This window comes from Macaca mulatta, chromosome 9 (assembly GCF_049350105.2).
Source record: "Macaca mulatta isolate MMU2019108-1 chromosome 9, T2T-MMU8v2.0, whole genome shotgun sequence".
Taxonomy (NCBI): domain Eukaryota; kingdom Metazoa; phylum Chordata; class Mammalia; order Primates; family Cercopithecidae; genus Macaca; species Macaca mulatta.
Window position 1 is genome coordinate 114,426,739 of NC_133414.1, and position 22,844 is coordinate 114,449,582.

The 22,844-nt window shown below is 43.8% G+C and overlaps 1 protein-coding gene and 1 long non-coding RNA gene across 45 annotated transcripts in view; one reads left to right on the plus strand and one right to left on the minus strand.

Annotated features, from left to right (window-relative positions):
* Positions 1-22,844, plus strand: part of GBF1 (golgi brefeldin A resistant guanine nucleotide exchange factor 1) — a 154,013-nt gene that overhangs the window by 84,889 nt on the left and 46,280 nt on the right. The gene's annotated exons all lie outside the window — the stretch shown is intronic.
* Positions 1,823-20,955, minus strand: LOC144331304 (uncharacterized). The gene is made up of 3 exons (XR_013398347.1): positions 20,677-20,955; positions 11,936-14,392; positions 1,823-2,548 (listed from the first exon to the last, which is right to left on the minus strand). It is a non-coding gene; the product is annotated as an uncharacterized LOC144331304 (long non-coding RNA).

Genomic DNA, 22,844 nt, shown 5'->3' on the forward strand with positions numbered 1-22,844 from the left:
TCCTTTAAATTATTAATCAGTAGACACCCTAGGCCAGGCACTGATCTCACTGTTCTATTACTTCTCCTGGCTTCAAGGCTTGAATTTTTCTTTTTGAAATGGGTAAGGAGATGGAGTAGCCATGCCGGCCATGTAACAGTTCTCTTCTCTGATATCCTTGCCCAAGTTAGCAGAAGCATAATTTCTTTAGTAAATAATTGAGGTTTATCGTTTCCCTTTCTCAAACCTCCTTTTCTTCCCCTTTGCTCTTTCAGCAGAGATGGCATTAATATGAAAAACATCTACCTAGCTGGCTTCATTTAATCAGGCAAGTCTGACATTTGTGAAACCTCTCATTAACATTTTCCCCAAAGAGCACAAAATGGCCTCCCCTCCAAATACAGCCACCTCGAAGTTTAGGCTGCTTTCCATCACCGTTGGCAGGCTGTTCTCAGAGATGTTACTTCTCTAAACTCACACTCATGGCCAGCAGCCACTGGTCACATATGGGGGGACCTTCCGTTCAGATGCTGCCCTATTCCTTGTAAACATTGCTTATTACCAGTTTTCCTGGAAATGACAAGAAATCTTTGATAGGAACACTGGAGTATAGGTTTCTTCAGTACTTGCGTAGGACCTTTCTCCACCAATTCAGAAACATCAGTTGAAGACTACTATGTTCATGGTCCTCTACTTCAGGGGTCCCCAACCCCCTGGCCACAGACCCATTAGGAACTGGGCCGTACAGCAGGAGGTAAGTGGTGGGTAAGCAAGCATTACCGCCTGAGCTCTGCCTTCTGTCAGTTAAGCTGCAGCATTAGATTATCATAGGAGCGTGAACCCTATTGTGAGCTGCACACGTGAGGGATCTAGGTTGCATGCTCCTTATAAGAATCTAACTAACACTGTAGAACATCGGTTCCCCAACCTTTTCAGCACCAGGAACTGGTTTCATGGAAGACAATTTTTCCACAGACAGTGGGGCTGGGGGGCGAGGGAAGTGTTTTGGGATGAAACTGTTCGACCTCAGATCATCAGGCATTAGGTTCCCTTAAGGAGCACCAACCTAGATCCCTCGCATCCCTCACATGCGCAGTTCACAATAGGGTTTGTGCTCCTATAAGAATCCAGTGCCGTCACTAATCTGACAGGAGGCAGAGTTTAGGTGGTAATGCTCGCTGGCCCGCTGCTCACCTACTTCTGTGTGGCCTGGTTCCTAATGGGCCACCGACTGGTAGTGGTCCATGACCTGGGGGTTGGGGACCCCTGCTGTAAGTAACAGAAAAGCAAAGAAGCCTTGTCCCTTTCTGCTTTCCAGGAGCTTGCAGACTACAATTTAGCAATTCCATAAACCAGAATGTGCTATACTAAAACAACAGAACTCTATAGAAGTTCTAAGAAGGAAGAAATTAATTCTGATAGCAGACTATATAATACTAATACTAGTAATAGTACTAATAAAGTACTATTAGTACTATATCCTCTTACCAATTCATATCAGGATGAGGACGGTAGTCTCTGTCATTTACCTTTCTGTTTTTCTTCCCTCCACTTTTTTTTTTTTTTTGAGATGGAGTCTTACTCCGTCACCCAAGCTGGAGTGCAGTGGTATAATCTCAGCTCACTGCAACCTCTGCCTCCCGGGTTCAAGCGATTCTCCTGCCTCAGCCTCCCATGTAGCTGGGTTTACAAGTGTGTGCCACCACACCTGGCTAATTTTTGTATTTTTAGTAGAGATGGGATTTCACCGTCTTGGCCAAGCTGGTCTTGAACTTGTAACCTCAAATGATCCACCCGCCTCAGCCTCCCAAAGTGCTGGGATTTACAGGCATGAGCCACTGTGCCCGGCCTTCCCTCTACTTTTTGACCTCTCTAGTTTTTGACTGAGTACAGTTTAAGTAAGGACATGGATTGTTTATACTTCTTGGTAATTTCAGTAGTCCTCTTCCTCTTACCTGTTCTCCATCTCATCACAATATTAGTGGCTATTCAATAAGCATTAGGAACAGAACCACCATTTAGGTCTTCAGTGAGTCACAGATATAAAACTGTGCCACAGTTAATGAGTAGAATATTTGGCATGCCTGACAATCAGAAATCATAGTCATTGAATTTCTGAGCCATATAGCCATTTCCAGTCCTATCCTTTTAGATAGATAGACAGATAGGTCAACTAATAAATTAAGACCTAGAAAATTTGAAGTTTGGCCATGGTCATAAAAGCTAGTGTAGTCTGTAGTCTGTAAGCAAGATTTTGGATTATTCTTCTTTGTATATCCAATGGCTAGCATAGTGCCAGGCCCACAGAAGGTACAAAATAATATTAATTGAAGGAGAGGACAAAGGATTTGAATCCAGGAAGGCCAGTATTGTTTCAGTAATCCTATAAATGCTATTTTTAATGATTATTTTAAATTCCCTAATAATGGGAGATTATGCTAAACAATCATTCTTAACTATTCATGAACAACAAAGCAGTGCTCATATTAAGTTTTGGGAAGTGAGGTTTTTTTTTTTGGTTTTTTTTGTTGTTTTTTTTTTGAGACAGAGTCTTGCTCTGTCACCCAGGCTGGAGTGCAGTGGCTGGATCTCAGCTCACTGCAAGCTCCGCCTCCCGGGTTTAGGCCATTCTCCTGCCTCAGCCTCCCGAGTAGCTGGGACTACAGGCGCCCGCCACCTCACCCGACTAGTTTTTTGTATTTTTTAGTAGAGACGGGGTTTCACCGTGTTAGCCAGGATGGTCTCGATCTCCTGACCTCGTGATCCGCCCGTCTCGGCCTCCCAAAGTACTGGGATTACAGGCTTGAGCCACCACGCCTGGCCGGGAAGTGAGTTTTACTAAAACTTAGTAATAATAGTCTTCAGACTCTGTGATTTAGGCTGCCCAGTGTCCCCTTTTTTTTTCTAACTAGCTTTTTAAAAATAACATTTAGTAGTAATATAAGCCAGGCACAGTGGCATGTGTCAGTAGTCCCAGCTGCTCGAGGCTGAGGTGGGAGAATCGCTTGAGCCCAGGAGTCCAAGTCTAGCCTGGGCGACATAGTGAGACCCTGTATCTAAAAAAAAATAATAACCCATGTCTACATAGACTATTATATAAATTTAGGAAGATACAAAAAAGTTTAAAGATGCTGAGCATGGTGGCTCACGCCTGTAATCCCAGCAATTTGGGAGGCCAAGGCAGGTGGATCACCTGAGGTCAGGAGTTCGAGACCAACCTGGCCAACATGGAGAAACCCCATCTTTACTAAAAATACAAAATTAGCCAGGCGTGCCGGCGCATACCTGTAATCCTAGCTGCTTGAGAGGCTAAGGCAGGAGAATCACTTGAACTCAGGAGGCAGAGGTTGCCATGGCCAAAATCATGCCATTGCACTCCAGCCTGGGCGACAAGAGCAAAACTCCATCTTTAAAAAAATAAAAAAGTTTAAAGAGATGGAAACAAAAACCTCCATAGTCCAATCACCTAGAGATAACTATTAATTTATCTTTTTTTTTTTTTTTTTTTTTTGAGACAGAGTCTTGCTCTGTCACCCAGGCTGCAGTGCAATGGCACGATCTCCGCTCGCTGCAAGCTCCGCCTCCTGGGTTCACGCCATTCTCCTGCCTTAGCCTCCCGAGTAGCTGGGACTACAGGCACCAGCCACCACGCCCGGCTAATTTTTTGTATTTCTAGTAGAGACGGGGTTTCACCGTGTTAGCCAGGATGGTCTCGATCTCCTGACCTCGTGATCCGCCCACCTCAGCCTCCCAAAGTGCTGGGATTACAGGCATGAGCCACTGCGTCTGGCCTATTTTATCTTTTTTTAGTGCACGCAAACACAGTATCACCCTTAGCAAAATAGAAATCATATTCTATACATTCTTGCCTCTTTCTTCTTTTATCATGTTATGGGCATTGCCCACATCATTACATATTAGAAAATAAGATCTAATGATATTATTCATTGTATGAATGTTACAGAATTTAAGGAGCTTCCTGTTGTTGGTTATTTTCAGATAGTGTCTCACTTTATTGCCTATGCTAGAAGGCAGTGGCGTGGCTCACTGCACCCTCAACCTTCTGAGCTCAAGTGATTCTCCTGCCTTAGCCCCCCAAGTAGATGGGACTACAGGTGTGCATCATCACACCCAGCTAATTTTTGTATTTTTTTGTAGAGATGGGGTTTTGCCATGTTGACGAGGCTGGCCTTGAACTCCTGGGCTCAAGCGATCCACCTACCTCAGCCTCCCAAAGTGCTGGGATTACAGGCATGAGCCACTGCACCCAGTGGTTATTTAGATTATTCCCATTTTTCAATATTATAAGCAATGTAGTATAAAAATCTTGGTATGTAATCTTTTGCTTATCACTCTTAAGGATTCTTATAATAAATTCCTTCTATTATTTTTATTTCTTTTTAGGTAATACATATACATAGTCTTAAAAAGTCAAATTGTGCTGCAAAGTCCAACATCCCCCCCTTTCAAGTTTCCTCTCCCTAAACTCTTTTAGCTGTTTATTCAGTTGTTTTCTTTTCTATTTCTTTTTTTTGAGGTGGAGTCTCGCTCTATCGCCCAGGCTGGAGTGCAGTGACATGATCTTGGCTCACTGCAACCTCCGCCTCCCAAGTTCAAGCAATTTTCCTGCCTCTGCCTCCTGAGTAGCTGGGATTACAGGTGCCTGCCACCACGCCCAGCTAATTTTTATATTTTTAGTAGAGACAGAGTTTCACCATGTTGGCCAAGCTGGTCTCGAACTCCTGACCTCAGGTGATCTGCCTGCTTCTGCCTCCCAAAGTGCTGGGATTACAGGCATGAACCACTGCGCCTGGCCAATTTCTTTCTTGATTTACTGTCTCATGTTGGTTTTTTATTTTTTTTTTTAAGTCATCTAGTAGCTTCCAGGAAAGGACACCTGGGATGTATGGTTGTTTTAGACATTGTTTATCTGAAGCTATCTTTTTATTCTATACTGACACTAATTGAAGGTTTTACCAGGTATAGAATTCTAGTTTGGAAATAATTTTCCTTTAAAACTTGATGGCTCTGCTGCTTTTTCTTCGCATTTCCAGTGTTGATCTTGAGTAGTCTGATGCCATATTGAATCTCAGTCCTTTATATTTAAACTGGAGTTTTTATCATTTCTTTATCCCCATTATTCTGAAACACTTGGTGTGGGTCTCTTTTTGTTATTCTGCTAGATTCTTAGTAAGGGTCCTTTCGATCTGCAAAATTATATCATTTGATTTTAGAAGATGAGCTTATATTAGTTCCTCAATAATTTCTCCCTTCTCCATTTTTTCTGTTTTCTCAATTAGTCCCATTTTCTGTTCCATGTCTCACCTTCTACCTGGTGCCTCCTTCCAGAGCTTGTTTCTTATTGGTACTTCCTTCTAAAGGGACTTGCTATTCAGCCTTTTCTGCTCTGCTTATATTTCCTTTTCTTCTGCTAAGATTCTGTTAATGAATCTATGCTTGATCTTAGCCAAAAGGCTGAGAAGCAGTCTGTTAATGAATCTCAGTTTTCTTTTCACCTCAAGGTCATTTTATTCTACTTATCATATATTTTAATTTTTGTATTTAATTCTTTTTTTTTTTTTTTGAGATGGAGTCTGGCTCTGCTGCCCAGACTGGAGTGCAGTGGTAAAGTCTTGGCTTACTACAACCTCCACCTCCTGGGTTCAAGTGATTCTCAAGCGTCAGCCTCCCAAGTAGTTGGGATTACAGGTGCGCACCACCACACCCGGCTAGTTTTTGTATTTTTAGTAGAGATGGGGTTTCACCATGTTGGCCAAGCTGGTCTCAAACTCTTGACCTCAAGTGATCCACCCACCTTGGCCTCCCACGGTGCTGGGATTACAGGCATGAGCCACTGTGTCCAGCCTATATTTAATTCTTTTTTTTTTTTTTTTTTTTGAGACGGAGTCTCGCTGTGTCTCCCAGGCTGGAGTGCAGTGGCGTGATCTCGGCTCACTGCAAGCTCCGCCTCCCGGGTTCACGCCATTCTCCCGCCTCAGCCTCCCAAGTAGCTGAGACTACAGGCGCCCGCCACCACGCCCGGCTAGTTTTTTGTATTTTTAGTAGAGACGGGGTTTCACCATGTTAGCCAGGATAGTCTTGATCTCCTGACCTCGTGATCCACCCGCCTCGGCCTCCCAAAGTGCTGGGATTACAGGCTTGAGCCACCGCGCCCGGCCTATATTTAATTCTTAAACACTCTGAGCACCTTGTACTTCTCCTTCATAACACTTATAGTTAGTGTTAAAATCATAACTTACAATTAGTCACAATTATAATTAGTTAATTGTGTGATCCCTTGCCTAATGTCTTTCCCACTACACAGGAAACTCCATGAGGACAAAGATTGTGTTGTATTGTTCACCATCATATATCTATTATCTAGCCTGGTGACTGGCACAAAGTACTCATAAATATTTAATAAGTGTATTAGTTAGCATCTTTCTTTAATCAATATAATTTATTCTATCAAGTGGACTGAAATAGGAATTTAACTTTTCTCATCTAACATCCCATTTATTGAATACTCTTTATCATATATCATATCCTACATATTGTCCTACCTATTCTTTTGCCAATAGTATACTTATTTATTTGTTATAGGATTATAAGACATTTTAAAATGATACTGCAGACTTCCTGAAATTAGTTTCTTGTTTGTTTTTGTTTTGAGACAGAGTCTGGCTCTACTACCCAGGCTGGAGTGTAATGGCACGATCTCAGCTCACTGCAACCTCCGCCTCCTGGGCTCAACCAATACTCTTGTCTCAGCCTCCCAAGTAACTGAGGCCACAGGGGTGTGCCACCACACCTGGCTAATTTTTTGTAGAGACGGGGTTTCGCCCCATTGCCCAAGCTGGCCTTCAACTCCTGAACTCTAGTGATCTGCCCACCTTGGCCTCCTAAAGTGCCAGGATTACAGATGTGAGTGAGCCACTGCACCCAGCCTGTTTGTTTTTGAGACAGGGTCTTGCTCTGTCACCCAGGCTGGAGTACAGTGGTGCAGTCACAGCTCACTGCAGCCTCAACCTCCTGGGCTCAAGCAATCCTCCCAGCTCAGCTTCCAGAGTAGCTAGGACTACAGGCCTGCAACACCACGCCCAGGTAATTTTTTGTATTTTTTGTAGAGACAGGGTTTCACCATGTTGGCCAAGCTGGTCTTGAACTCCTGGGCTTAAATAATCCACCCACCTTGGCTTCCCAAAGTGCTGGGATTATAGGCGCAAGCCACTGTGCCTGGCCTCATTAGTTGTTTGAAAAAATATTCTGGCTATCCTTATCTGGTTCTTCTTTCACATGAAGTACAGAGTCACTTATTCAAGTTCTTTTTGAAAGTCCCATTGGGGTTTTGATTGAAAAACATAAATTAATGTGGAGAGAATTGACATCTTTATAATATATTTGACCTCCCTAACCAGGAACATGTTATGGCTTCTCCATTTAGTCAAGACTTCTCTGGTGACCTTGATAAAGTTTGTAGATTCTTCTTTCTCCAGTTTATGTCCATTTCTTGTTAGATTTATTCCTAAATATGTGTATGTTCAATTGCTAAAGGAAATGGGATTTCTCCCCACTATAAATTCCTTTTATCTCACCTAAAACTGGGTAAGTTTTCCTGTATTCCTACAATATAGTTTACATTACATGCCCATGACAAAATACTAGTGTTAGTGGTTCTCATTACATGTGGTGGCTCATGCCTGTAATTCTGGCACTTTGGGAGGCTGAGGCAGGAGGATCTCTTGAATCCAGGAGTTTGAGACCAACCTGGGCAACATAGTGGGACCTCATCTCTAAAAAAAAAAAAAAAGCTGGGCATGGTGGTGCATGCCTGTAGGCCCAGCTTCCCAAGTTAGCCTCACTTTTAATAAGAGCCAGCTATTTCAATGAGAATCGCTTGAACCCAGGAAGCAGAGGTTGCAGTGAGCCGAGATCACACCACTGTAGTCCAGCCTGGGTGACAGAGCAAGACTGTGTCTCAAAGTAATAATAATAAGAAGAAGAAGAAGGGGGGAGGGGGAGGGGGAGAAGGAGAAGAAGAAGGAGGAGAAGAAGAAGAAGAGCCAGCCATTTCAATGATCTATTACTACGTAACAAACCACTTCCAAACTTTGTGACTTAAAACAACAACCATTTTATTATATCTCACAATTTTGTGGTTGTCCAGGGCCCAGCTGAACGCCTCTTCCCAGTCTCTCCTGTGGTTGCAGTCAGCTGCAGCTGTGGTTTGGATGTCTGGCACCATGTGGCTTCCTTTGACATGATACCTCAGTCTCCAGGGCTTTTCTTCATGACCTTGCTCTCCTGCAGGGTAGCTTAGACTGTGTACATGGCAGTTTAGATCTCCAAAATTGAAAAAAAAAAAAAAAGAATAAGCTTCAAAGCCTTTTCATTGCCTGGGCACGGAAGTCCCAGATTGTCATTTTCTCTGCATTCCATATGTCAAAGCAGTCACAGACGAGATTCAAGGGGAGCAGACACAAGCTCTACCTCTTGATTGAAGGAGGAACATGTGAGGGGTGGCATTGTAAGGGACTGCCTTTAGAGATTAACTGCCATAATGGCATTTGTTCATTGGTCCTTGTCTTCTTCCTTTTCTTCTTTTATTCCAGGTAGCTACCCTAGACGTTAGTGTAGACTAAGTTCTTATAAGCATGTTTGCACTTTTTTTTTTTGCCTTTTTTTTTTTTTTTGTCCTTTTTGTGGAGAACAGGTCCTCGCTATATTGCCCAACTCCTGGGCTCAAGCTATCCTCCCATCTCTGCCTCCCTAAGAGCTGGGATTACAGGCGTGAGCCACCACGCCCAGCCATAGGCATGTTTAATCCAGTCAAATTTCAGTACCAAATAACTATCATCATCATAAACGGGAATCTGGTTGAAGGGGGTAGCAAGGGAATAATATAAAAACTTGCCTTTCTTTTAATGTTTCCATCTTCATGTTTGTTTTCCTGTATGAGGTTTAACTCTTATGGACAGAAATACAGAGTTCACTTGAGCATGGAATACCAGACAAGGAGACAGGTGTAAATTGGCCCTGTTCTCCTGAATCCTGCCTGCCTACTTTCCAGGAAGGCCAACCTCCCCCTGTTTTTTCCCAGCATAAGTCCAACTCCTTCCCTCATTATGGTTTGTCATAAGAACTCTGTCTTATACTGGTGCAAGTAGAAAAAAAGAGAGTATTATTCCTTTTCTTTTTTTCACATAATACTTCTTCCTACTCTGGGTTTGCTAACCTCTGGCTTGAATACGCACCACGCAAAGATGTATAGTCTTCCTCCCTTCCTATCCCTCCCCTTAATCTGAAGGAAAGCAGCAGGTGATAGAATGCATAAAAGATGGGGGCAGGGCTGGAGTCTTTTCTCACACACTATGGATGTTGCTCAACAGAATGGGTGTGAAATTTAGTCAGAGCCACAGCATGTGTTTCAATTTTCCAGGGAATTTCCTCTTCCTAACTGTAGGTTTAACCCTTTCTTCTGTGTAGTGAATGCCAGAGGCTACCCAAGAAATATGAAATGAGTTATTTGTAAGAAGGAGAAAATGCCAGGCTTTTACCAGGCTCCTTTGAGATCTAGGATCTCCAGCTTATTTCTTGCTAAATGATTGTGGAAAAAGACATAGACTTTGGAGTTGCATAGACCTGGCTTCATATCCCATCTCTCTCTACCATTGAGTGGTCTTGGCAGTTACTTGATCTTTTTTTTTTTTGAGATGGAGTTTCACTCTGTCACCCAGGCTGGAGTGCAGTGGCACAATCTTGACTCACTGCAACCTCCACCTCCCAGGTTCAAGCGATTCTCCTGCCTCAGCCTCCTGAGTAGCTGGGATTACAGGTGCCCGCGAGCACGCCTGGCTAATTTTTGTATTTTTTTTTTTTTTTTGAGACGGAGTCTCGCTCTGTCGCCCAGGCTGGAGTGCAGTGGCGCGATCTCTGCTCACTGCAAGCTCCGCCTCCCGGGTTCATGCCATTCTCCTGCCTCAGCCTCCCCAGTAGCTGGTACTACAGGCACCCACCACCACGCCAGGCTAATTTTTTTGTGTTTTTTAGTGGAGACGGGGTTTCACTGTGTTAGCCAGAATGGTCTCGATTTCCTGACCTCGTGATCCACCCACCTTGGCCTCCCAAAGTGTTGGGATTACAGGCATGAGCCACCGCGCCCGGCCTAATTTTTGTATTTTTTTTAGTAAAGACAGGGTTTCTGGCCGGGCACGGTGGCTCACGCCTGTAATCCCAGCACTTTGAGAGGCCGAGGTGGGCGGATCACAAGGTCAGGAGATGGAGACCATCCTGGCTAACACGGTGAAACCCCGTCTCCACTAAAAATACAAAAAATTTGCCAGGCATGGTGGTGGGCACCTGTGGTCCCAGCTACTTGGGAGGCTGAGGCAGGAGAATGGCGTGATCCCGGGAGGCAGAGCTTGCAGTAAGCTGAGATCGCGCCACTGCACTCCAGCCTGGGTGACAGAGCAAGACTCCATCTTAAAAAAAAAAAAAAAAAAGACAGGGTTTCACCATGTTGGCCAGGCTGGTCTCAAACTCTTGACCTCAAGCGATCTGTCTGCCTCTGCCTCCCAAAGTGCTGGAATTACAGGCGTGAGCTACTGCACCTGGCTGATCTTTTTGAATCTCCATTTTTTCATCTGCAAAATAATATAAAAACTTGCCTTACAGTATTCTTGTGAGAATTACATGAGCTGATGGATACAAGGTGCCTAGTACAATGCATACCCTCTCCACAGTATGCACTCAGCATATGATTATTTTCTTCTCCAGTCTTCACCTCTGGATTCTGAGGCTATCTACTCTTCTTTTGTGCCATGCCATGTTGGGTGTTTGCCATAGTATCAGCTTTTCACTAAAATTTGTTGCTTTTCTCTCTGAATCTAATTCCCTAAGTGCGTTAGGGGGAGGAGCTATTTCACATGATATGCAGAATCCCTCTTGGGGTCCTCATTAAGCTAAAGGACAAGTCTCTGTAAGAATGCTGAGAAGGGCTGGGCACGGTGGCTCACGCCTGTAATCCCAGCACTTTGGGAAGCCGAGGTGGGCGGATCACCTGAGGTCAGGAGTTCAAGACCAGCCTGGCCAACAGGAGTCAAGACCAGCCTGGCCAACAATGGTGAAACCCCGTCTCTACTAAAAATGCAAAAATTAGCTGGGCGTGGTGGTGGTCGCCTGTAATGCCAGCTCCTTGGGAGGCTGAGGCAGGAGAATTGCTTGAACCCAGGAGACAGAGGTTGCAGTGAGCTGAGATTGTACCACTGCACTCCAGCCTGGGTGACAGAACAAGACTCTGTCTCAAAAAAAAAAAAATTGCTGAGAAGGACTTATAGAGCTTTCCTTTCCCATCTCATGCTGGAAGCCATATGAATTTATAAGAGTTCCTTTTTTTTTTTTTTTTTAAAGACACAATCTCACTCTTTCACCCAGGCTGGAGTCCAGTGCCACAGTCTCGGCTCGCTGCACCCTCCACCTCCCAGGTTCAAGCGATTCTCGTGCCTCAACCTCCCGAGTAGGTGGGATTACAGGCACATGCCACCACACCTGGCTAATTTTTGTATTTTTAGTAGAGATGGGGTTTCGTCATGTTGGCAAGGCTGGTCTTGAACTCCTGACCTCAAGTGATCCACCTGTCTTGGCCTCCCAAAGTGCTGGGATTATAGGTGTGAGCCACCGTGCCTGACCTGCACTTTATAAGAGTTCTAAAATTGGCCGGGCACGGTGGCTCAAGCCTGTAATCCCAGCACTTTGGGAGGCCGAGACGGGCGGATCACGAGGTCAGGAGATCGAGACCATCCTGGCTAATATGGTGAAACCCCGTCTCTACTAAAAATACAAAAAACTAGCCGGGCGAGGTGGTGGGCGCCTGTAGTCCCAGCTACTAGGGAGGCTGAGGCAGGAGAATGACGTAAACCCGGGAGGCGGAGCTTGCAGTGAGCTGAGATCCGGCCACTGCACGCCAGCCTGGGCGACAAAGCGAGACTCCGTCTCAAAAAAAAAAAAAAAAAAAAAAAAAGAGTTCTAAAATCATACAGTGTTAGAGCTAAAATGAAGTATAGAGGTCACGTAGTCTATTTTATAGGGAAAGAACTGTGGCTCAGAAAAGGTCATGTCATGCAGGGCCTCATAACGGAGTAGTGGGAGCTCTGGAACTAAAGGTGTCCCTTACTTGTCTATTACTATGGTTATAATTTAATTTTTTTTGAAGACTATCTGAGTTCCAAGTGGTCAGGGCCTATTATGCAAGTTTACGCTAAGTATATAAACTTGCTTCTAAATTGTAATGCTGATCATACTTTTAGCAATGGGGAAGTAAACACTGTTGAAGACATTTCAATACCATTCCCTTTGGGAGTAACAGGGCTTCATTGAGAATATTATAAGCTACCACCTGAAAACCTCATTTTTCTACAAAGGTTGCCAAAGGGGCACTGAGGTAGCAGTTCAGCTGGCTGTTGAGTCTTTTCTCCCAGACTGGTGAATTGGGAAGCAAACTTGTTTCTTCTTTCTTCATTCTCCCAAATAATACCAAGTAGGGGAAACTCACCCCAAGCCCCCGTCTGGCTTTCCTTTTTTTTTAAATTTATGGTATAATTAACATACAATAAAATATGCAGATGTTAGATGTTCGGTTGCTAAGTTTTGATAATTGTATAAACCATGTAACCAGCATGAATAAAGAATACACAGAACATTTCATCTCCCCAGAAATATCCCCTGTGCCTCTTTGAGTCCCCCAACCCCACACCTATGTACAAAACCATTTTCTATCACTATGGATTAGTTTTGTTTTTGGATTTTATATAAATGGAATCACACGGGATATACTCTTTCATAGCTACCTTCTTTTAGCTTAGCATGTTTTTGGAATTTATCCATGTTGCATGTATCAGTAGTTTTTTCTGTTTTGCTTTTCCAAGTGGTAGTCAATTGTGTGGATATATAAGAAAAGGTCGAGGTTGGTGAAGGGCTTTCATCTGGCACGTAGCCTGACTACCCTTTGCTCAAGAGCATTTGGGCCACCAGAGGCCCCCCTCCTTAAGATGAAGATGTTCACTTACCTGCTTTAAATGTACCAGGCCACAGCATATACACTATTATGTAGCTATGTCTTGTAAAAGTCTCTAATCGGCATCCATTAGATGAGTCGAATTCTGCTGGCCAAGCCTTAGCCTATCAGGGGGCTGGCACCAAATATGGAGGCTGGAGTAGGGTTTCAAACACCTGTTTCAGCTTTTTAAGTGTCCAATTCAGGCCACTGTGCTCTGGCAGCATCATGATGTAGCTTCTTCTCTCTTGCCAAATCCTCAACTTAAAGAACCTAGGCCCTTAGGGGAGGAAAATATAGAGCTGGTGGAGAGGGGAGGGGTGTGCAGCAACATTGAAGAATTGTTTCTTTTAAAGTTAAACACATGTCTACCCTGTGGCTGAGCACTTTCGCTCTTAGGTATTTAGTCAAGAGAAACAAACACATTCACAAAAAGACTTGTGTAGGAAAGTGTACAGCAGTAATAGTGAAAAACTAGAAACAACTCAAATATCCTTCAGTAAGAGAATGGATAAATTCTTTGGGAGTGGAGGACTTACAGAGGATTCTCTTGTGGACCTCCTCTCTTTCTAGGAATCATTCTTGTTTCTATCCTTATTTCTTTCTGGATTTTTCTGAATTTGGTTATGTTTTAAATGCCATATAATGGAATACTCATTATTTGTAAGTTGATTGAGCATAAAGTATTTTATTATAAAGTGGTCATCCATCATAAGGAGGCATGTGGCTGTAAAAAACATTAACTCTGCACTCTGGGCTGGAATGCAACTTTACCAGAATAATGGAGCTTTTGTATTAAGTGTGCAGTTGGGATAAAACGAGAGATAGATAGACAGAGAGTGTTGGGGAAACAGGTGTTGGCTGGGCCCAGCTTCTGTCCCATGTTTTGTGAAGTTGTTTTCCAACCCTTTCAGGATTGCTCCTCCAGATTTAGCTGTCTTAAAGGTTCTATCAGCACCTTTTGAGCAAGTAAGGTGTGACTTTTCAGGGTACTGCTACTTCCATAAACTTTATCTGTTTACTGTCCAGCTCACAGACATGTCTAGAGACAGCAGTGGCAAGTGATTAGTGTACTTGTCCTATCTCCATCTATTTTTGATGCCTTTGTTTCCCCATCAGTAAAATGGGAACTATCCCTTATAAAGTTCTTGAGCCTTTTAGCATGAGGGTGGCTGAAACAGCATAAAGACTTCTTAATCTGGCTGGGCACAGTGGCTCATGCCTATAATCCCAGCACTTTGGGAGGCCAAGGCAGGAGGATCACTTGAGTCCAGGAGTTCAAAACCAGCCTGGGAAATATAGCCAGACCTCATCTCTACAAAGAAAAATTGTTTTTAATTAGCCAAGCGTGGTGGCGTACGCCTGTAGTCCTAGCTACTCGGAAGGCTGAGGTGGAAGGATCACTTGAGAAGTTGCAGTGAGCCAAGATTGTGCCACTGCACTCCAGCCAGGGTGACAGAGTGAAACCCTCTCTCAAAAAAATAAAAATAAAAAGACCCCTTAGTCTTGGTGTCACTAAGAATTTATGATATGCTGCTGTACTAACTATTTCCAGCTCTTGGGAAAACATTAACTCTCTACTCTGAGAGTGCAGTAAGTGAGAATGAATAAGTTAGGTCCTATACACTGAAGGGATAGGGAAAGGTTACTTAGCAGTCCTGTAATTGCAACTGGGGATTGTCTGATTCTTCTCCAGGAGGTTTGACTATTATCTCTTCAGGCTTTTTCATCATCTGCAAACTTTGCTAATGTCAGTTCAGAATTTAGTTCTTTTTAATTTCCTCTTTGTCTCTTTCAGGGCTGGTAGAAAAGACCTGACAGTGATAATTGATAATAAACCTATAATGCTGCTATTGAACAATGAAATTTTTTACTAGACTCTGAAGGGAATTTGGATTGAAAAAGCTGCTCCAAGTGTAATGACTGCATAAAGCTGGGGTGAATTGTTCTGTTGTCAAGTAAACCAACAGAAGTTTTTAATTTCTCCTGGGCTTTCAAATTGCCTGCTTAAGTCGGGGCTTGGTCTTATACAGTGCATGCAGAAAACAACAAGGCAGAGTGAAGGGCCACAGTAGCTCTGGTTTGTCTGTATGTTATAACTGAATTGCTTTCCTTTCAATATGTGCCAATTTCCTCTAGAAAGAAGAGAACTAGTATTTAGGGTTGATATGCATCAAACTTGTGCTTTCAGTAAGACAGATGGATCAGTCTGTCCTTGGGCCTCTGAAATATGATTGAGACCAGTCCCTGTGGGCCTCATTTATCCCTGCCAGCCTTGTTAAAGGGGCCTCACTCTCCCTCTTTGGATTAGGAGGGAACCTAGGTAAACCTGACAATTTGTATGGCAGTACTACAATCAATAACTAACAATGTTTAGTCACTGGTTAGAAGAAGGAGAGGTGCGGAAGAAACTTCAGTTCTAGGATGGTTGAGTTTTAAAATTTTTTGCTTTGTTTTGTTTTGTTTTTGAGACGGAGTCTTGCTCTGTCGCACAGGCTGGAGTGCAGTGGCACAATCTCGGCTTACTGCAAGCTCCACCTCCCAGGTTCACGCCATTCTCCTGCCTCAGCCTCCTGAGTAGCTGAGACTACAGGCGCCCACCACCACGCCCGGCTAATTTTGTGTATTTTTAGTAGAGCCAGGGTTTCACTGTGTTAGCCAGGATGGTCTCAATCTCCTGACCTTGTGATCCACCCGCCTTGGACTCCCAAAGTGCTGGGATTCCAGGCGTGAGCCACCACGCCCAGCCAAGTTTTACATTTTTGTCATCCAAGTCATGCAGTTAATGTATCTAGTAGTAAACTTATACAATAGGCCAGGCACAGTGGCTTATGCCTGTAATCCCAGCACTTTGGGAGGCTGAGGCAGGAGGATCATTTGAGGCCAGGAGTTCAAGACCAGCCTGGGCAACATAGCAAGACCCCATATCTACAAAAATTTAAAAAATTAGCTGGGCATGGTGGCACATGCTGGTAGTCTTAGCCACTCAGGAGTCTGAGGCGGAAGGATTGCTTTCGAGCCTAGGAGTCTGAGTTTACAGCGAGCTATACTTGTACCATTGTACTCCAGCCTGAGCAACAGAGCAAGACTCTGTCTCAAAAAGACAAACAAAAAGCTCCCTGTACCATAGCATGGTATAATATTGAAGAGTATAACACAGTGGCTTTGGAGTCACAATAGACATGGATTCAAATTTTATCTCTTCCACTTACTGTGTGACCTTGGGGAGGTCACTTAACCTCTTAGAGCCTTTGTGTCCTTATCTGTAAAACACTATTTCCCTGAGTTATTGGGAGGATAAAATAAAATTATATATGGTAATTATGTTTAATAAAATAATGTAGCTGGCCGGGCATGGTGGCTCACACCTATAATCCTATACTTTGGGAGGCTAAGGCACTTTGGGAGCACTTTGGGAGGCTAAGGCAGGCAGATCACCTCAGATTAGGAGTTCAAGACCAGCCTGGCCAACACGGCGAAACACCATCTCTACTAAAAATACAAAAATTAGCCAGTGTGGTGGCATGCGCCTGTAATCCCAGCTACACTCAGGAGCCTGAGGCAGGAGAATCGCTTGAACTTGGGAGGCGGAGGTTGCAGTGAGCTGAAATCACGCCATTGTACTCCAGTCTGGGCAACAAGAGCGAAATTCCACCTCAAAAAAATAAATAAATAAAAATAATATAATGTAGCTGTTGCTGATGTCTGAGGCAAATTAAGGTTGTTGTTCTAGCAATGAAATGTTATTCTTGTAAGGGTGGTAGATAGCAGCTCCTAGCAGTAAGTTAACCTGGCTATTTAGCAGGAATGCCCAAGGTAGGAAACTCATTCCTCTTCTAATCAGGATTCATACATCATATTGGACAAAAGCATACAATAAACTATTTCCCCATGTGTATGCTGCCTTTTAGTGCCTATCTTATCTTTTGAAAGTGGAGGCTAAGAAAAAATCTGACCCTCAGGCAGACCAAAATAGCCTTACTCAGCAAGGAGACAATGACAAAAATGATGATTTCAGGAGCAGAGATTTACTGAAAGCAGCCTGCTCTGGGATACACATGCTGTTAGGGATTTTGACCCTGAAAAAATATATCCTCTTCCTATCCTCTCTCTAAGGAGAGGTCGAGCTGCTGTAGGAATGAAAACGGGGGCAAGGCCCTGACAAAGGTGTTCAAGCCAGAGAGCATATATAGATGGCAAAAATAGTTTTCTGTCTTGGTCATCTTGAACCTTTTTGCACCAGATATCTAGGGAGGAAGAGTTCTTATATAATCTCTGGGTTAGGTTGGGGCCTCATGAACATGACATTCCACAAAGTAGTTATCAGTGGCAGTTTAGGAGAAAACAAAAAATTATGATTTCGAATCCCTGGGGTTTTCAGGCTTTAAATGTAACCTCAAGGTGTATACATTCAGGAATTCCTCGTGTTTAATCAAAGTTAAGGTTTGGGGTTTTGATTCATGAAAAAACAGATTGGGGCTGGGCACGGCGTCTCAAGCCTGTAGTCCCATCGCTTTGAGGGCCAATGTGGGTGGATTGCTTGAGCCCAGGAATTCAAGACCAGCCTGGGCGAGAGAGAGAGAGAGAGAGAGAGAGAGAGAGAGAGAGAGAGAGAGAGAGAGAGAGAGAGAAGAAAAACAGGTTGGGTTGGCCTTTGAGGGATTGATCAGCCAGAAAAGTGAACACTTTCCAAAGGGTTTGTTTTTGTTGTTGTTGTCTTTTGAGACAGGGCCTCACTGTCGCCCAGACTGGAATGCAGTGGTGCCATCACTGCTCACTCCAGCCATGACATCCCTGGGCTCAAGTGATCCACCCCCCACATCAGCCTCCTTGGTAGTTGGGACTACAGGCGCATGCCACCACACCTGGCTAATTTTTTTGGTTTTTTGTTTTTTGTTTTGAGACAGAGTCCCTCTCTGTCGCCCAGGCTGGAGTGCAATCTTGGCTCACTGCAACCTCTGCCTCCCGGGTTCAAGCGATTCTCCTACCTCAGCCTCCCGAATAGCTGGGATTACAGGTGTCTGCCATCACACCCAGCTAATTTTTGTATTTTTAGTAGAGACAGGGTTTTGCCATGTTGGCCAGGCTGGTTTCCAACTCCTGACCTCAGGTAATCTACCCTCCTTGGCCTCCCAAAGTGCTGGGATTACAGGCGTGAGCCATTACACCCAGCTTTCCCATATACTTTAAATCATCTCTAGATTACTTGTAATGCCTAACTCAATATAAATACTATGTAAATAGTTATACCATATTTAGGGAATAATGACAAGGGAAAAAATTTGTAGATGTTCAGTACAGATGCAACCATCCACTTATTTTTTTCTGAATATTTTTGATCTGTGGTTGATCATGATCGTGTACACTGATGTTGGATCCACAGACACAGAGGGTCAACCATAATTTACCTTTTTTTTTTTTTTGAGACAGGGTCTTGCTCTGTCGCCCAGACTGGACTACACATGATACAATCTCGGCTCACTGCAACCTCTGCCTTCCCAGCTCAAGCGGTTCTCATGCCTCAGCTAACAGAGTAGCTGGGATTACAGGTGCACACCACCATGCCCAACTGATTTTTGTATTTTTTGTAGAGACAGTGTTTCACTATGTTGTCCAGGCTGATATCTAACTGCTGACCTCAAGTGATCTGCCCGCCTTTGCTTACCAAAGTGCTGGGATGACAAGCGTGAGCCACTAAGCCCAGCCTAATTTGCCTTTTTTCGTGTAAGTGGTTGGTACCATTGTCTTCTACTGCTGGCCCTAAGTGGACCTATGGATTCTCCTTTTACCTGCATGCAGCAATGATTAAGCCAAAATCATACTTTGTATCTTAAAAATCATAATGTCAAAGTTAATAGCCCCCTAAGTCTAGAAGCATCCTGAGAAGCTAAGAATTTGTTTGATAAAAAGAAGCAGATCTGAGAAACTGTTGTGTGATAGCTGAGAAAAGAGCCACTGTCAAGAGCTTAGACAAACAAACAGGCCTTGCCTTCCCTCCAGGCTAGACTGTCTGCATTCGTGTGCATTTACCCCCAAATGGTACTTTGCATTTAGAATCATACGTTTTAGGGACCTAAGGGGGCCTTAAAGAATCTAGTTAAATTACTATCACCACCAGCACCTTCCCCAGGAAATCCCAATAGATGAGGAAACTGTGGCCCAGAGAAATGAGGTGTTTTTGCCCAAGGTCACACAGTTAATGACAGAACCAGAACTGGGCCTAGTGCATTTCTTTATTTCGTATCTCCTGTTGTATAGGGCAGGGCTGCAAAGGCCTGTCTGGGTTTTACCCTTAAGTCCAGGCTAGGAATTACGGCTATGGGACCTGCCCGTTGACAGTGTTCTCTGGAATCTGTTCCTGAAACGAAGCCTAAATTCCCACCTGTCCATTCATAGGTCTGGAAAACTTTGAAGCTGATAAACAAAGGTATGGGAGGTGTGGCAGTTATTCCAGAGTCTTCTGGCTTTGCCAAAGTTTAGCTTTGATCATTCTTTGGACCACTACCCCTCCCTTTTTTTTTTTTTTTTTTTTTTTAATTTTTGAAACAAGGTTCCACTCTGTTGCTCAGGGTGGAGTGCAATGGTATGATCAGGGCTCACCTCAGCTTCCCTAGTAGCCAGGACCACAGGTGCACACCACCATGCCTGGCTAATTTTTTCATATTTTGTACAGATTAAGTCTCACTGTGTTGCCCAGGCTGGTCTCGAACTGCTGGGCTCAAGTGATTCTCCAACCTCTGCCTCCCAAAGTGCTGGGATTAGAGGTGCAAGCCACCACACCTGGCCTGGACCACTACTCTTGATGTCCTCTAGTGACCAAAAAGAACACAGCTTCTTCCTACTGAGCTTACCGTACATCAGAAATTTTTGTAGATCACTATCAATCTTGACTTTTGCAAGAAATATATTCCTGGGGTATACAGCGTAGTCAGAAAAGTAGCATATGAGACCTAACACTTTCTCCTAAAATGGAATGTACAGATACAGACAGAAAAGCCTAAAACCAAAAAGCTTTTATCATCTGTCTCTGGATACAGAAATGTTAGAGGGGTAAATGAACTAATTTCTTTTTTTATCATGCTATGATTTATTAGTCTGTTATACATGATCCATCTTGTGAATGGTGGCATTCTGTCTCCAGGAACGTGGGCCAATATTTGCAGGGTAAAGAACAAGCATGGGAGCAGGCTGGTGACCCTCTAGAAAGCAAGAAGAGAGAAGTAGACTCTGAGGGCAAAAAGGTCGAGACAGGCATTTCTGAAGCCAAATGGTGTTGAAATAACATACCGCAGGCCTTTTTCCTTGTCAGCGTAATCCAATTGAGAATGCCCAACTGCCCCTGACAAAAGTCACTCAGGAGTGAAGAGCTTCGCTACCAGGGAAAGCAGCTTATGTGTGCATTTCGGCTCAGGAATGTGCCAGCCCAATGCTGGCCAAATGAGAAAAGGCTGCTGTGGCCTAGAGAACACAGCCTCCTGGGAGGATGGTGGCTGTTCCCTTGTCACTTAGGAGAGTGTTCTGTTTTGTCCAAGGGCAGCGCTTGAGGCCACATGTTGAGGCCTTTGACACAGATTATCAGAGATGGTAGCAGCTCTGACATGAGAAGAGAAAATAATGTCAAGATTCAGCCGGGCGCAGTGGTTCACGCCTGTAATCCCAGCACTTTGGGAGGCCGAGGCGGGCAGATCACGAGGTCAGGAGATGGAGACCATCCTGTCTAACACAGTGAAACCCCATCTCTACTAATAATACAGAAAATTAGCTGGGTGTGGTGGCAGGCACCTGTAGTCCCAGCTACTCGGGAGGCTGTGACAGGAGAATGGCTTGAACCAGAGAGGCGGAGGTTGCAGTGAGCCGAAATTGTGCCATTGTGCTCCAGGCTGGGCGACAGAGCGAGACTTCGTCTCAAAAAAAAAAAAAAAAAAGTCAAGATTCACCCCCGTTTTGGACAGGTCACCTCATCATTTGAGAAGACAAGAGAAATGGGAGACATCTGCAGATTCTCAGATAGACATTGGGCCAAATTGACACTTCTGTTTTAATGTCATAATTGGGGAGTGAAGCACCCTACCCAGTCGTATTGAGTACAGTATGAGCAGAACACCACCAAGACATCTCCAAAGGGCTTCACTTTGCTTTGGGTTGAAGTGACTCATGAGCCTCTCCAGAAATAATTTAATAATTCTTGTTGTAATTTGTCACTGACTGTCCAGAAATTGGACCTGGATTTGATTCTAGAAGGATCCCAAGTGTTTTCTCTAATGGGGGATTAGATTTCCCCTCCTTGTACCCTTTTTCCCCCAGATGACTGGTTCGTCTTAGAACATGGACCAGTCACCTTCAGAGCACCCCTCTACCTAATCTGTACTCTGTGTTTACTGGACTGTTTGTGCCTTGAGGTTGACAGCCTTCCAGGGCGGGAATTTTGGCTGCTTGGCTGGGGTGTCAGATGTCTCCTTGTTTGTGAAATTATTCAGCCTGCTTACTATGAGCAGAATCATGGCACTTTTCTCCTGAAGAACTCAGGCAGTTCTCACTCTTCTGGAGAAGATCCAGACAATTGAATCTCAGTCCCCAGCCAGGCTGAACTGTGAGATAGGACACCAGAAACCTTTCTGTTCTAGCCTCGTAGGAAGCAGTAAAGTTGGGTGGCTACGAGTAGAGCTTTTAGAGTCGGATGGACCTGAATTTGATTCCCATTTCCACTACTAGCTAGCTATATGATCTTAGCTGGTGGGGACATCTCCTTATCCTTTCTAAGCCTCGTTTTCATCTTCAAAATGGGGTTAATTATGAAGAGCGAAGGTATGTAAAGTGCATAGCACATGGCATGGCACAGGTAATAAATGTTAGCTGCTGCTGTTACTGTTAACTCTTCTAAAGTGAGGATGAGTACTTTAATAATTCATTTTAAAAAGGAAGCCTGTTCTTTCTCTGATACCTCGGAGAAAGCTGAAGCCCTCAGAAATTAAAAGTGCTATCCCAAATTGTACGGTAAATAACAACTACCTGTTATGTCAGTATTTATTCTTAACTTGTATTCCTTTTATGGTTTAGGATTCAAAGGTAGAATTTTTTTATATATATTTACTTTTAAGAAATGAACTGGTGGCTGGGCGCAATGTCTCACGCCTGTAATCCCAGCACTTTGGGAGGCCAAGGCGAGCGGATCACGAGGTCAGGAGATCAAAACCATCCTGGCCAACATGGTGAAACCCCATCTCTACTAAAAATACAAAAATTAGCTGGGTGTGGTGGCGTGTGCCTGTAGTCCCAGCTACTTGGGAGGCTGAGCCAGGAGAATTGCTTGAACCTGGGAGGTGGAGGTTGCAGTGAGCCAAGATTGTGCCACTGCACTGCACTCCAGCCTGGTGATAGAGCGAGACTTCGTCTCAAAAGTAAAAAAGAAATGAACCGGTATACAATATAGAAAACACTGGACTGCTGTGACTCTAGAGCTAAAAACTAGAACAATATCTTAGTTATATTTATTATACACTTTATTCCATGCATTGTACCAAGTGTTTTATATGCATCAAATGAGATAATATGTGTAAATTGCTTAATACCATGCCTAGCGCATAGTATATGCTCAATGAATGTTTGTTGCTATTATTTATTTTAAATATAATTTATAAATTCTCTAATACCCATTTACAAGTAATACAATTAGAGACCCAGAACACTTAAGTAATTAAAGTCACATAGCTATTAAGTTGCAGAACTGTGATTTGAATCGTCCATGAAAGCCCATGATTCTACCTAGTGCCCTCAGCGTCTAGTCCTGATTCTAATACTAAGTGGCTTTGTACAA